Genomic DNA, 12,001 nt, shown 5'->3' on the forward strand with positions numbered 1-12,001 from the left:
CTTCAGGATCAGGTAAATAGCAATTTTCATAAACACAGAAAATATAGCTGTCATATTTGAGGCATGAGCCTCAAACGAGGTTATGTTATCCTATGGGAGAAACATACACTCATAGGGTCTCTTGCAAATATCCTACTGGATATAAGGTAAGTAGCGGACAAGGTTCAAGAAAGCACCAACAGTTCAACTTTACCTGCCCTAGTGTGTCCCAGTGCATAGGTGCTTCCAGTGGTGGTAGCCTCGAATGCTACACGCTAAAGTCAACTGGAAAGCAATTCTGTAAGAAAGGGCTGCTATATTGGTGACTGGGGGACCAGTCCTGTAGAACTCATAGGGTGTGTCTACTCTTGAGGGTCTCAGGACCACATGGACACCTTTGGTTTCAATGGATTCAGGCTTTGGGGGGAGGAGGGGGGGGTGGAGGGAAGAGATGGGCTCAGGTGCATAGGTGCTTTCTTCGGTGGGTCGGCAAGTTTGAGGGTCTCACCTGCAGCAGAGGAAAAAAACACAGCAAACTACTTCTGGCACGGAGCAGGCCTCTCTCGAAGTCCCTCGACATGCAGGTAAGTGTTGGCGGCAGTGGTGTTCGAACTGAACACAAACAAGTCTTGGTGCTTGCAACAGGCTCCAATACCTTGGGTATTGGTGCAGGGGGCCTCTGGGGAAACTCAGCATCTCAAAGACTGGATGGATCGATGGGGCTGACCCTTCTGGACACTCAGTGACCTCTTGGGCTGCTGCTGCGTCGAGAGACCTAGTGGTCAACAGACTGTTGAACCGGACTGTGTGTTAAGCGCCTGCACGCAAGTGGCTCCTCCACTTCAAGGAAGATGCTGGCTGGATGGCGAAGTGCTGGCGGCCTTCCAAGGCTCTGGGAGGATGCACAGCTGCAGGATGAGTCAGGACTTTGCAACTGTCGGGACAGGAGCAGGCAGGCTTTGGCGCTAAGAACACAGCTATTCCACAGTTCTTGCATTTTTGGCTCTTTTTAGTCCTCTTGAAGGCAGGCAAATTTGAGTTCCTGGTGTCAGGGGGCACCCAAATACAGAATTTATGAGAGTTAAGGGTAGTAACCCATAGGCTAATCACCCCTGAAGTCACTATGCCCCCTGTATCCTGTGGGGAGTGGGCATAACCCTGTCCCAGAGTTCCTAAATTCACCTAAAACAAGTTGGTGGAACGCTCCTTTCTTGGAGCACATCAGGCAACCCACCTTAGGGGTGACACTAGCCTGGACGTGCAACATGCCTACCGCATAGATTATTTCCTGCCTGTCCTGGTACCAAATGGGTGTCAGGGTAGGGGGTAGCATTCTCCAGATCTGGAGGAAGCCAGGGTCACATATCAAAGATGGCAGACGCTTTGAAACCCTTGGCTTTAGTATGCAAATTTACTAGCTATCCTGCTGGATAACATCTTCTCCGGAGCAGGCAAGGTTTCCTGACCTCAAAGAGCACTGGTTCCCACCTACAGGGGGTCAGACACTCATCTGTGGTGCAGCGCTGGACAATACCAGTCCGTCATCACACTAGGAGACTAGATTTCGGGGGCACCTGTAAGGAGCCCTCTGTGTGCATGTCATAATAAATCTAATACTGCCATCAGCATGGATTTATTAAGAAGAGGTGTTGGATACCAAACAGCATACGTTGCAGTGAAGCCATTATGCAGCTGGGTAACTCTTGATGACTAGTGCACAGTACATACCTTGAAATGGCTTTCCTGTTCGCTTGGAATATCTAGTAATAGAACTAGAAATCACAGGGTCATTTCTGCTGATGAAGATATGCCCTCACATGTATTATAATGCACCTTGCCTTGGGGTTCTTAAGGCCTGCTGTAGGCATGACTTACATATAAGACACGCAGTGTATTTGGGCACTGCACACAGGGGTGTGTGCAATGTCATGTTTTCAAAATGGTTTGAACCATTTCACTCATTCTGCGATAGCACCCTGCATGTGTTTTAGTGTGGGTCCCACAGGGTGGAGTAATTCATGCTGCAGCCCATGGGGAACCTCTTTAGTACCCATACCCTAGGGTCCAGGGTTACCATTTACTAGGGACATACAAGGGTGCTGAAGTTCTTGCCAATTGGGTTAAAAGTGAGTATTAATTTTTAGAGAAAAGGTACTGGAGCCTGGTTAGCAGGTTTCAGTGCACTGTCAGAGTCTAAGAACAGCATCCAGTAGTTCAAATGGGAAAAAGTAGGGGGACATCAAGAGAAAGCCAGTCTCCTACAAAGACCACTTAACTCACCCATAGCTCAACTGGCTACCACTCCCAAGTGATCAGTGGATACAAAAGAAATCACTACAAATAGTGATTATTAACATCTATATATTAAACATACGCACAGAAGCAACAACGTAGTGAAGGCTGACATTATGGAGTATAAACAAAATACTTTTTAATCAATATTAAAATTGGCTTAGGATGACAAATATGCATATACTGTTCGCAAAAATGTGCTTGTTCCTCCCAGACACAACTTGGAAAAATGTGTATATAATACTCAAGTTACTGGTGGAGGAAATGAGCTAACGGAGACAAGTTTGATAAAAGGTTCTGCAAATGTATGCACAAATTAAACATCCATAGTATTTTTTCTAGGCATAGCAACCGCCACCAGACAGCACTGTATCACACCCAGCAGAAAAGCACATTATTCACAACAGAACGTTAGAGCAATATATTAACAGCTTGATTTTGTACCAATTCACACACCAACATAAAAATAAGCAAATTAACACATCTTGTTGGTGGAGGCATTTTCTCTTTCACCTGTTTTAAGGTTCACAAACCTGCTATCCTGGTTCGGACCCGTACCAAGAAAAGAGAAAAAAACAAATATTGCCTATCATCTATAACTTAGGGTGATCAAAATTTGGTAAACCAAGTCACAATATGTAGGAAGCTGGCTCTCTATATAGTGCACTAAAATATAGTACACTGTGCAGAGTCCAGTGGATCCCCAACTGGCACTGCAGAGGCAAAAGTAGACAGCACTACTGCTCTATCTTGTGATAGTGTGGGTGAGCACTTACGCTAATCAGAGGATAGTGCTAAGCATTTGTTGTACTCACAGAGGCAATTAATGACATTCACTCAAAGAATAAATCCAATATAATTTAGAAAAACAAAAATTAATTTTACACATGTTTCAAACACAAGAACTTCATAATCCGGTAAGTAGAGTTCTCTCAATATTATCCTATGGAGGAAAAACAATGTTGAGCAAACATAGGGTCAACAATAATTTACAAGGTCGAGCTCAGGGAGAAAAGGGTACTGATTAGAACCACACCAACAGGTCACACCAGGCGGCATTGGGGCAGCCGGGTGCAAAGGAGTATTAAGGCATCAGGTGCCCAATGGTTCTCTATGGGAGTTGGACCTTGTGACAAACAGGCTGCAGGCTCTGGCTAGGAAGCCAGTCAGAAACAACAAGCAGGTAAGTAGTACACTTGGGGTTATCAGGGATGTGTGAGCACCGTTGGTCCTTGTAGGGAAATGCCTCCTTGGCGTGGTTACCCCCTGACCTTTTGCCTTTGCTGATGCCAAGTTATGATTTGAAAGTGTGCTGAGGCCTGCTAACCAGGCCCCAGCACCAGTGTTCTTTCCCTAACCTGTACCTTTGTTTCCACATTTGGCACACCCTGGCATCCAGGTAAGTCCCTTGTAACTGGTACCTCTGGTACAAGGGCCCTGATGCTAGGGAAGGTCTCTATGGGCTGCAGCATGTCTTATGCAACCCTGGGTTCCCCTCACTCAGCACAGACACACTGCTTGCCAGCTTGTGTGTGCTGATGAGAACAAAACGAGTAAGTCGACATGGCACTCCCTTCAGGGTGCCATGCCAACCTCACACTGTCTATAGGTATAGATAAGTCACCCCTCTAGCAGGCCTTACACCCCTAAGGCAAGGTGCACTATACCATAGGTGAGGGCATAAGTGCATGAGCACTATGCCCTTACAGTGTCTAAGCAAAACCTTAGACATTGTAAGTGCAGGGTAGCCATAAGAGTATATGGTCTGGGAGTCTGTCATGCATGAACTCCACAGCACCATAATGGCTACACTGAAAACTGGGAAGTTTGTTATCAGACTTCTCAGCACAATAAATGCTCACTGATACCAGTGTACATTTTATTGTAAAATACACCCCAGAGGGCATCTTAGAGATGCCCCCTGAAACCTTAACCGACTACCAGTGTAGGCTGACTAGTTTTAGCAGCCTGCCACACACCAGACATGTTGCTGGCCACATGGGGAAGAGTGCCATTGTCACTCTGTGGCTAGTAAAGCCTGTACTGGGTGGAGGTGCATCTCACCTCCCCCTGCAGGAACTGTAACACCTGGCGGTGAGCCTCAAAGGCTCACCCCCTTTGTTACAGCACCCCAGGGCACTCTAGCTAGTGGAGTTGCCCACCCCCTCCGGCCACGGCCCCACTTTTGGCGGCAAGGCCGGAGGAGACAATGAGAAAAACAAGGAGGAGTCACTGCCCAGTCAGGACAGCCCCTAAGGTGTCCTGAGCTGAGATGACTCTGACTTTTAGAAATCCTCCATCTTGCAGACACCAACTGCTTTGGCCCCAGCTCTACCGGCCTGTCTCCTCCTTTCTAAAGACACTGCTCCAGCGATGCGTTCCCAGGGTCCAGCAACCTCTGAAGCCTCAGAGGACTACCCTGCATCTAGAAGGACCAAGAACTCCAGAGGACAGCGGCTCTGTTCCCCAAAGACTGCAACTTTGCAACAAAAGAAGCAACTTTGAAACAACACACGTTTCCCGCCGGAAGCGTGAGACTTTGCACTCTGCACCCGAGGCTCCCGGCTCGACTTCTGTAGAACAAACATCACAGGGAGGACTCCCAGGCGACTACGAGACCATGAGTAGCCAGAGTTGACCCCCCTGAACCCCCACAGCGATGCCTGCAGAGGGAATCCCGAGGCTCCCCCTGACCGCGACTGCCTGCTTCCCAGATCCGGACGCCTGGTAAATGCACTGCATCCGCAGCCCCCAGGACCTGAAGGATCCGACCTCCAGTGCAGGAGCGACCCCCAGGTGGCCCTCTCCCTTGCCCAGGTGGTGACTACCCCGAGGAGCCCCCCCCCCCCCCCCTTTGCCTGCCTGCATCACTGAAGAGACCCCTTGGTCTCCCATTGATTTCTATTGCGAACCCGACGCCTGTTTGCACACTGCACTCTGCCGCCCGTGCCACTGAGGGTGGACTTTTTGTGCTGACGTGTGTCCCCCGGTGCCCTACAAAACCCCCCTGGTCTGCCCTGCGAAGACGCGGGTACTTACCTGCTGGCAGACTGGAACCGGGAGACCCCCTTCTCCATTGAAGCCTATGCGTTTTGGGCACCACTTTGACCTCTGCACCTGACCGGCCCTGAGCTGCTGGTGTGGTAACTTTGGGGTTGCTCTGAACCCCCAACAATGGGCTACCTTGGACCCAAACTTGAACCCCGTCGGTGGTTTACTTACCTGCAAAACCTAACAATACTTTACCTCCCCCAGGAACTGTGAAAATTGCACTAAGTGTCCACTTTTAAAACAGCTAAATGTGTTTTATGTACAAAGTATATATGCTACTGTAATTATTCAAAGTTCCTAAAGTACTTACCTGCAATACCTTTCAAATGAGATATTACATGTAGAATTTGAACCTGTGGTTCTTAAAATAAACTAAGAAAATATATTTTTCTATAACAAAAACCTATTGGCATGGAATTGTTTCTGTGTGTGTTCCTCATTTATTGCCTGTGTGTATGTACAACAAATGCTTAACACTACTCCTTTGATAAGCCTACTGCTCGACCACACTACCACAAAAAAGAGCATTAGTATTATCTCTTTTTGCCACTATCTTACCTCTAAGGGGAACCCTTGGACTCTGTGCACACTATTTCTTACTTTGAAATAGTATATACAGAGCCAACTTCCTACAAAAGTCCATCATAATTGTGCACTTCACTTCCCGTACATAACCATCTACTGTTTATAGACTGGCTTGAGGTTTTGTGAGCCCCTCAGAATCTAATCCTATACTACTCCAGGCGTGAGTCCAAAGCGCTCAACCAGGATAGCCTTCACGAGGTTGTAGGACTCAGCATCTGCTCCAGTGAGTGAGGTACAAGACTTTGCATTTGCTGGACTACTCAGCCAATACCTGATCACACGACAAATTCCAAAAATTGTCATTAGAAATTGATTTTTGCAATTTGAGCTATTTTTCTAAATTCTTAAAAGTCCTGCTAGGGCCTTGTGTTAGTCCCTGTTAGCATTTCTTTAAGTGTTTAAAAGTTTTGTGAAAGTTTGAATTAGAACCTAAAACTAGTTTTAGATTCTTAAAAAGTATTCCAACTTTTAGAAACATAATGTCTAGTACAGATGTGAATGTGGTGGAACTCGACACCACCCCTTACCTCCATCTTAAGATGAGGGAGCTAAGGTCACTCTGTAAATTAAAGAAAATAACAATGGGCCCCAGACCTTCCAAACTACAGCTCCAGGAGCTTTTGGCAGAGTTTGATAGAGCCAACCCCTCTGAGGATGGCAACACAGAGGATGAAGATAGTGACTTGGAGGAAAATTCCCCCCTACCAGTCCTATTTAGGGAGAACAGGGCCTCTCAAGCCCTGTCTCCAAACATAATAGTCAGAGATGCTGCTTCCCTCACTGAAATCACTGAGGATAACTCCAGTGAAGAGGACATCCAGTTAGCCAGGATGGCCAAAAGATTGGCTTTGGAAAAACATATCCTAGCCATAGAAAGGGAAAGACAAGAGATGGGCCTAGGACCCATCAATGGTGGCAGCAACGTAACTAGGGTCAGAGATTCTCCTGACATGTTGAAAATCCCTAAAGGGATTGTAACTAAATATGAAGATGGTGATGACATCACCAAATGGTTCACAGCTTTTGAGAGGGCTTGTGTAGCCAGAAAAGTGAACAAATCTCACTGGGGTGCTCTCCTTTGGGAAATGTTCACTGGAAAGTGTAGGGATAGACTCCTCACACTCTCTGGAAAAGATACAGAATCTTATGACCTCATGAAGGGTACCCTGATTAAGGGCTTTGGATTCTCCACTGAGGAGTATTGGATTAGATTCAGGGGGGCTCAAAAATCCTCGAGCCAGACCTGGGTTGATTTTGTAGACTACTCAGTAAAAACACTGGATGGCTGGATTCAAGGCAGTGGTGTTAATAATTAGGATGGGCTGTACAATTTATTTGTGAAGGAACACCTGTTAAGTAATTGTTCAAATGATAAACTGCATCAGCATCTGGTAGACCTAGGACCAATTTCTCCCCAAGAATTGGGAAAGAAGGCGGACCATTGGGTCAAGACTAGGGTGACCAAGACTACCACTGGGGGTGACCAAAAGAAAGGGGTCACAAAGCCTCCCCAGGGGAAGTGTGTTGAGACATCCAAAAACAAAAATAGTAAAGAGTCTTCTTCAGGCCCCCAAAAACCTGCACAGGAGGGTGGGCCCAGAGCCTCTTCACAAAACAATTTTGGGTACAAGGGTAAAAACTTTGATCCCAAAAAGGCCTGGTGTCGTAGCTGTAATCAGCCTGGACACCAAACTGGAGACAAGGCCTGTCCCAAGAAAACAACAACTTCTAACTCCACTCCAGCTGACACTGGAATGGCTAGTCTCCAAGTGGGATCAACAGTGTGCCCAGAGCAAATCAGGTGTCACACTGAAGCTACATTAGTCTCTGAGGGTGGGGTGGATTTAGCCACACTGGCTGCATAGCCTCCTAACATGCAAAAATACAGGCAGCAGCTCTTAATTAATGGGACAAGTGTAGAAGGCCTGAGGGATACAGGTGCCAGTGTCACCATGGTGACAGAGAAACTAGTGTCCCCTGGTCAATACCTGGCTGGACAAACTTATCCAGTCACCAATGCTGACAATCAAACTAAAGTACATCCCATGGCTATGGCAACTTTAGAGTGGGGAGGGGTCAATGGCCTGAAACAGGTGGTGGTCTCCTCAAATATCCCAGTAGACTGTTTGCTTGGAAATGACCTGGAGTCCTCAGCATGGGCTGAGGTAGAACTGAAAACCCATGCAGCCATGCTGGGTATCCCTGAACTGGTGTGTGTCAAGACAAGGGCACAGTGCAAGGCACAGGGTGAAAAAGTAGAGCTGGAGTCTGGAAAAAGGGCCCAGCCTACCAAGAGAAAAGGAAAGTCAGCTGGGAAACCAGCTGCAACACAACAACAAAAAGAGAACCTCTCTTCTCAGGAAGAAGTTCTGCCCTCTGAGGGAACTGAGCCTATGGAGCTGGAACCTTATCAGGTTGAGCTCTTGGGCCCAGGGGGACCCTCAAGGGAGCAGTTGTGTAAGGGGCAAGAAACCTGTCCCTCTCTTGAAGGCCTTAGGCAGCAAGCTGCTGAAGAGTCCAATGGCAAGAAAACTGGAACACATAGGGTCTATTGGGAAGATGGGCTCCTGTACACTGAGGCAAGAGATCCCAAACCTGGTGCCACTAGGAGAGTGGTAGTGCCTCAGGCGTTCAGAGAGTTGATACTGACCTTAGCCCATGATATTCCCCTTGCTGGGCATTTGGGACAAACCAAGACATGGGAGAGGTTAGTCAACCACTTCTACTGGCCCAACATGTCCCAGAAAGTTAAGGAGTTTTGTGTCTCCTGTACCACCTGTCAAGCCAGTGGTAAGACAGGTGGACATCCAAAGGCCCCCCTCATTCCACTTCCAGTGGTGGGGGTCCCCTTTGAAAGAGTGGGTGTGGACATAGTGGGTCCACTTGAACCTCCCACAGCCTCAGGAAATATGTACATCCTGGTAGTAGTGGATCATGCTACTAGGTATCCTGAAGCTATTCCCCTTAGGTCGACTACTGCCCCTGCAGTAGCCAAGGCCCTCATTGGTATCGTTACCAGAGTGGGCTTCCCTAAGGAGGTGGTGTCTGACAGAGGTACCAACTTCATGTCAGCATACCTGAAACACATGTGGAATGAGTGTGGAGTGACTTATAAATTCACTACACCCTATCATCCACAAACTAATGGCCTTGTTGAGAGATTCAACAAGACATTAAAGGGCATGATCATGGGGCTCCCAGAAAAACTCAAAAGGAGATGGGATGTCCTCTTGCCATGCCTGCTTTTCGCTTACAGAGAGGTGCCTCAGAAGGGAGTAGGGTTCTCACCCTTTGAACTTCTGTTTGGCCACCCTGTAAGGAGACCATTAGCTCTTGTTAAAGAAGGCTGGGAGAGACCTCTTCATGAGCCTAAACAAGACATAGTGGACTATGTACTTGGCCTTCGCTCAAGGATGGCAGAGTACATGGAAAAGGCAAGTAAAAACCTTGAGGCCAGCCAACAGCTCCAGAAGTTTTGGTATGACCAAAAGGCTGCACTGGTTGAAAGTCTGGGTTTTGGAGCCTGTGGCTCCCAGGGCACTCCAGGACAGATGGAGTCGCCCTTACCCAGTGCTAGAGAAGAAGAGTCAGGTCACCTACCTGGTGGACCTGGGCACTAGCAGGAGCCCCAAGAGGGTGATCCATGTGAACCGCCTTAAGCTCTTCCATGACAGGGCTGATGTGAATCTGTTGATGGTAACAGATGAGGATCAGGACGCTGAGAGTGAACCTCTCCCTGATCTTCTCTCATCGAACCCTAAAGATGGCTCAGTTGATGGAGTGATCTACTCAGACACCCTCTCTGGCCAACAGCAATCTGATTGTAGGAGGGTCCTGCAACAGTTTGCTGAGCTCTTTTCCCTAACCCCTGGTCAGACACACCTGTGTACCCATGATGTGGACACAGGAGACAGCATGCCTGTCAAAAACAAAATATTTAGACAGTCTGACCAAGTTAAGGAAAGCATCAAGGTGGAAGTCCACAAGATGCTGGAATTGGGAGTAATTGAGCACTCTGACAGCCCCTGGGCTAGCCCAGTGGTCTTAGTCCCCAAACCTCACACCCAAGATGGAAAGAGAGAGATGAGGTTTTGTGTGGACTACAGAGGTCTTAATTCTGTCACCAAGACAAATGCCCATTGTAGGAAGTTGGCTCTGTATGTGCTATTTCAAAGTAAGGAATAGCATGCACAGAGTCCAAGGGTTCCCCTTAGAGGTAAGATAGTGGCAAAAAGAGATAATACTAATGCTCTTTTTTGTGGTAGTGTGGTCGAGCAGTAGGCTTATCAAAGGAGTAGTGTTAAGCATTTGTTGTACATACACACAGGCAATAAATGAGGAACACACACAGAAACAATTCCATGCCAATAGGTTTTTGTTATAGAAAAATATCTTTTCTTAGTTTATTTTAAGAACCACAGGTTCAAATTCTACATGTAATATCTCATTTGAAAGGTATTGCAGGTAAGTACTTTAGAGGGCCTCCTGGGGGTCACTCCTCCACTGGAGTTCCGATCCTTCAGGTCCTGGGGGCTGCGGGTGCAGGGTCTTTTCCAGGCGTCGGGACTTAGGTTTCAGAGAGTCGCGGTCAGGGGAAGCCTCGGGATTCCCTCTGCAGGCGGCACTGTGGGGGCTCAGGGGGGACAGGTTTTGGTACTCACAGTCGTAGAGTAGTCCGGGGGTCCCCCCTGAGGTGTTGGTTCTCCACCAGCCGAGTCGGGGTCGCCGGGTGCAGTGTTGCAAGTCTCACGCTTCTTGCGGGGAGTTGCAGGGTTCTTTAAAGCTGCTTCTTGAAACAAAGTTGCAGTCTTTTTGGAGCAGGTCCGCTGTCCTCGGGAGTTTCTTGTCGTCGTCGAAGCAGGGCAGTCCTCAGAGGATTCAGAGGTCGCTGGTCCCTTTGGAAGGCATCGCTGGAGCAGAGTTCTTTGGAAGGCAGGAGACAGGCCGGTGAGTTTCTGGAGCCAAGGCAGTTGTTGTCTTCTGGTCTTCCTCTGCAGGGGTTTTCAGCTAGGCAGTCCTTCTTCTTGTTGTTGCAGGAATCTAATTTTCTAGGGTTCAGGGTAGCCCTTAAATACTAAATTTAAGGGCGTGTTTAGGTCTGGGGGGTTAGTAGCCAATGGCTACTAGCCCTGAGGGTGGGTACACCCTCTTTGTGCCTCCTCCCAAGGGGAGGGGGTCACAATCCTAACCCTATTGGGGGAATCCTCCATCTGCAAGATGGAGGATTTCTAAAAGTTATTGTCACCTCAGCTCAGGACACCTTAGGGGCTGTCCTGACTGGCCAGTGACTCCTCCTTGTGGCTTTCTTTGTTCCCTCCAGCCTTGCCGCCAAAAGTGGGGGCCGTGGCCGGAGGGGGCGGGCAACTCCACTAAGCTGGAGTGCCCTGCTGGGCTGTGACAAAGGGGTGAGCCTTTGAGGCTCACCGCCAGGTGTCACAGCTCCTGCCTGGGGGAGGTGTTAGCATCTCCACCCAGTGCAGGCTTTGTTACTGGCCTCAGAGTGACAAAGGCACTCTCCCCATGGGGCCAGCAACATGTCTCTAGTGTGGCAGGCTGCTGGAACTAGTCAGCCTACACAGACAGTCGGTTAAGTTTCAGGGGGCACCTCTAAGGTGCCCTCTGGGGTGTATTTTGCAATAAAATGTACACTGGCATCAGTGTGCATTTATTGTGCTGAGAAGTTTGATACCAAACTTCCCAGTTTTCAGTGTAGCCATTATGGTGCTGTGGAGTTCGTGTTTGACAAACTCCCAGACCATATACTCTTATGGCTACCCTGCACTTACAATGTCTAAGGTTTTGTTTAGACACTGTAGGGGTACCATGCTCATGCACTGGTACCCTCACCTATGGTATAGTGCACCCTGCCTTAGGGCTGTAAGGCCTGCTAGAGGGGTGTCTTACCTATACTGCATAGGCAGTGAGAGGCTGGCATGGCACCCTGAGGGGAGTGCCATGTCGACTTACTCGTTTTGTCCTCACTAGCACACACACGCTGGCAAGCAGTGTGTCTGTGCTGAGTGAGAGGTCTCCAGGGTGGCATAAGACATGCTGCAGCCCTTAGAGACCTTCCTTGGCATCAGGGCCCTTGGTA

At 48.4% G+C, this 12,001-nt stretch overlaps 1 protein-coding gene across 2 annotated transcripts in view; it reads right to left on the minus strand.

The window, feature by feature from the left end:
* The window catches only part of FBXO11 (F-box protein 11), a 608,024-nt gene that overhangs the window by 96,630 nt on the left and 499,393 nt on the right, over nucleotides 1–12,001 (minus strand). The window lies entirely within an intron of this gene.

The sequence above is a fragment of the Pleurodeles waltl genome, chromosome 5 (assembly GCF_031143425.1).
Source record: "Pleurodeles waltl isolate 20211129_DDA chromosome 5, aPleWal1.hap1.20221129, whole genome shotgun sequence".
In the NCBI taxonomy this organism is placed as follows: Eukaryota; Metazoa; Chordata; class Amphibia; order Caudata; family Salamandridae; genus Pleurodeles; species Pleurodeles waltl.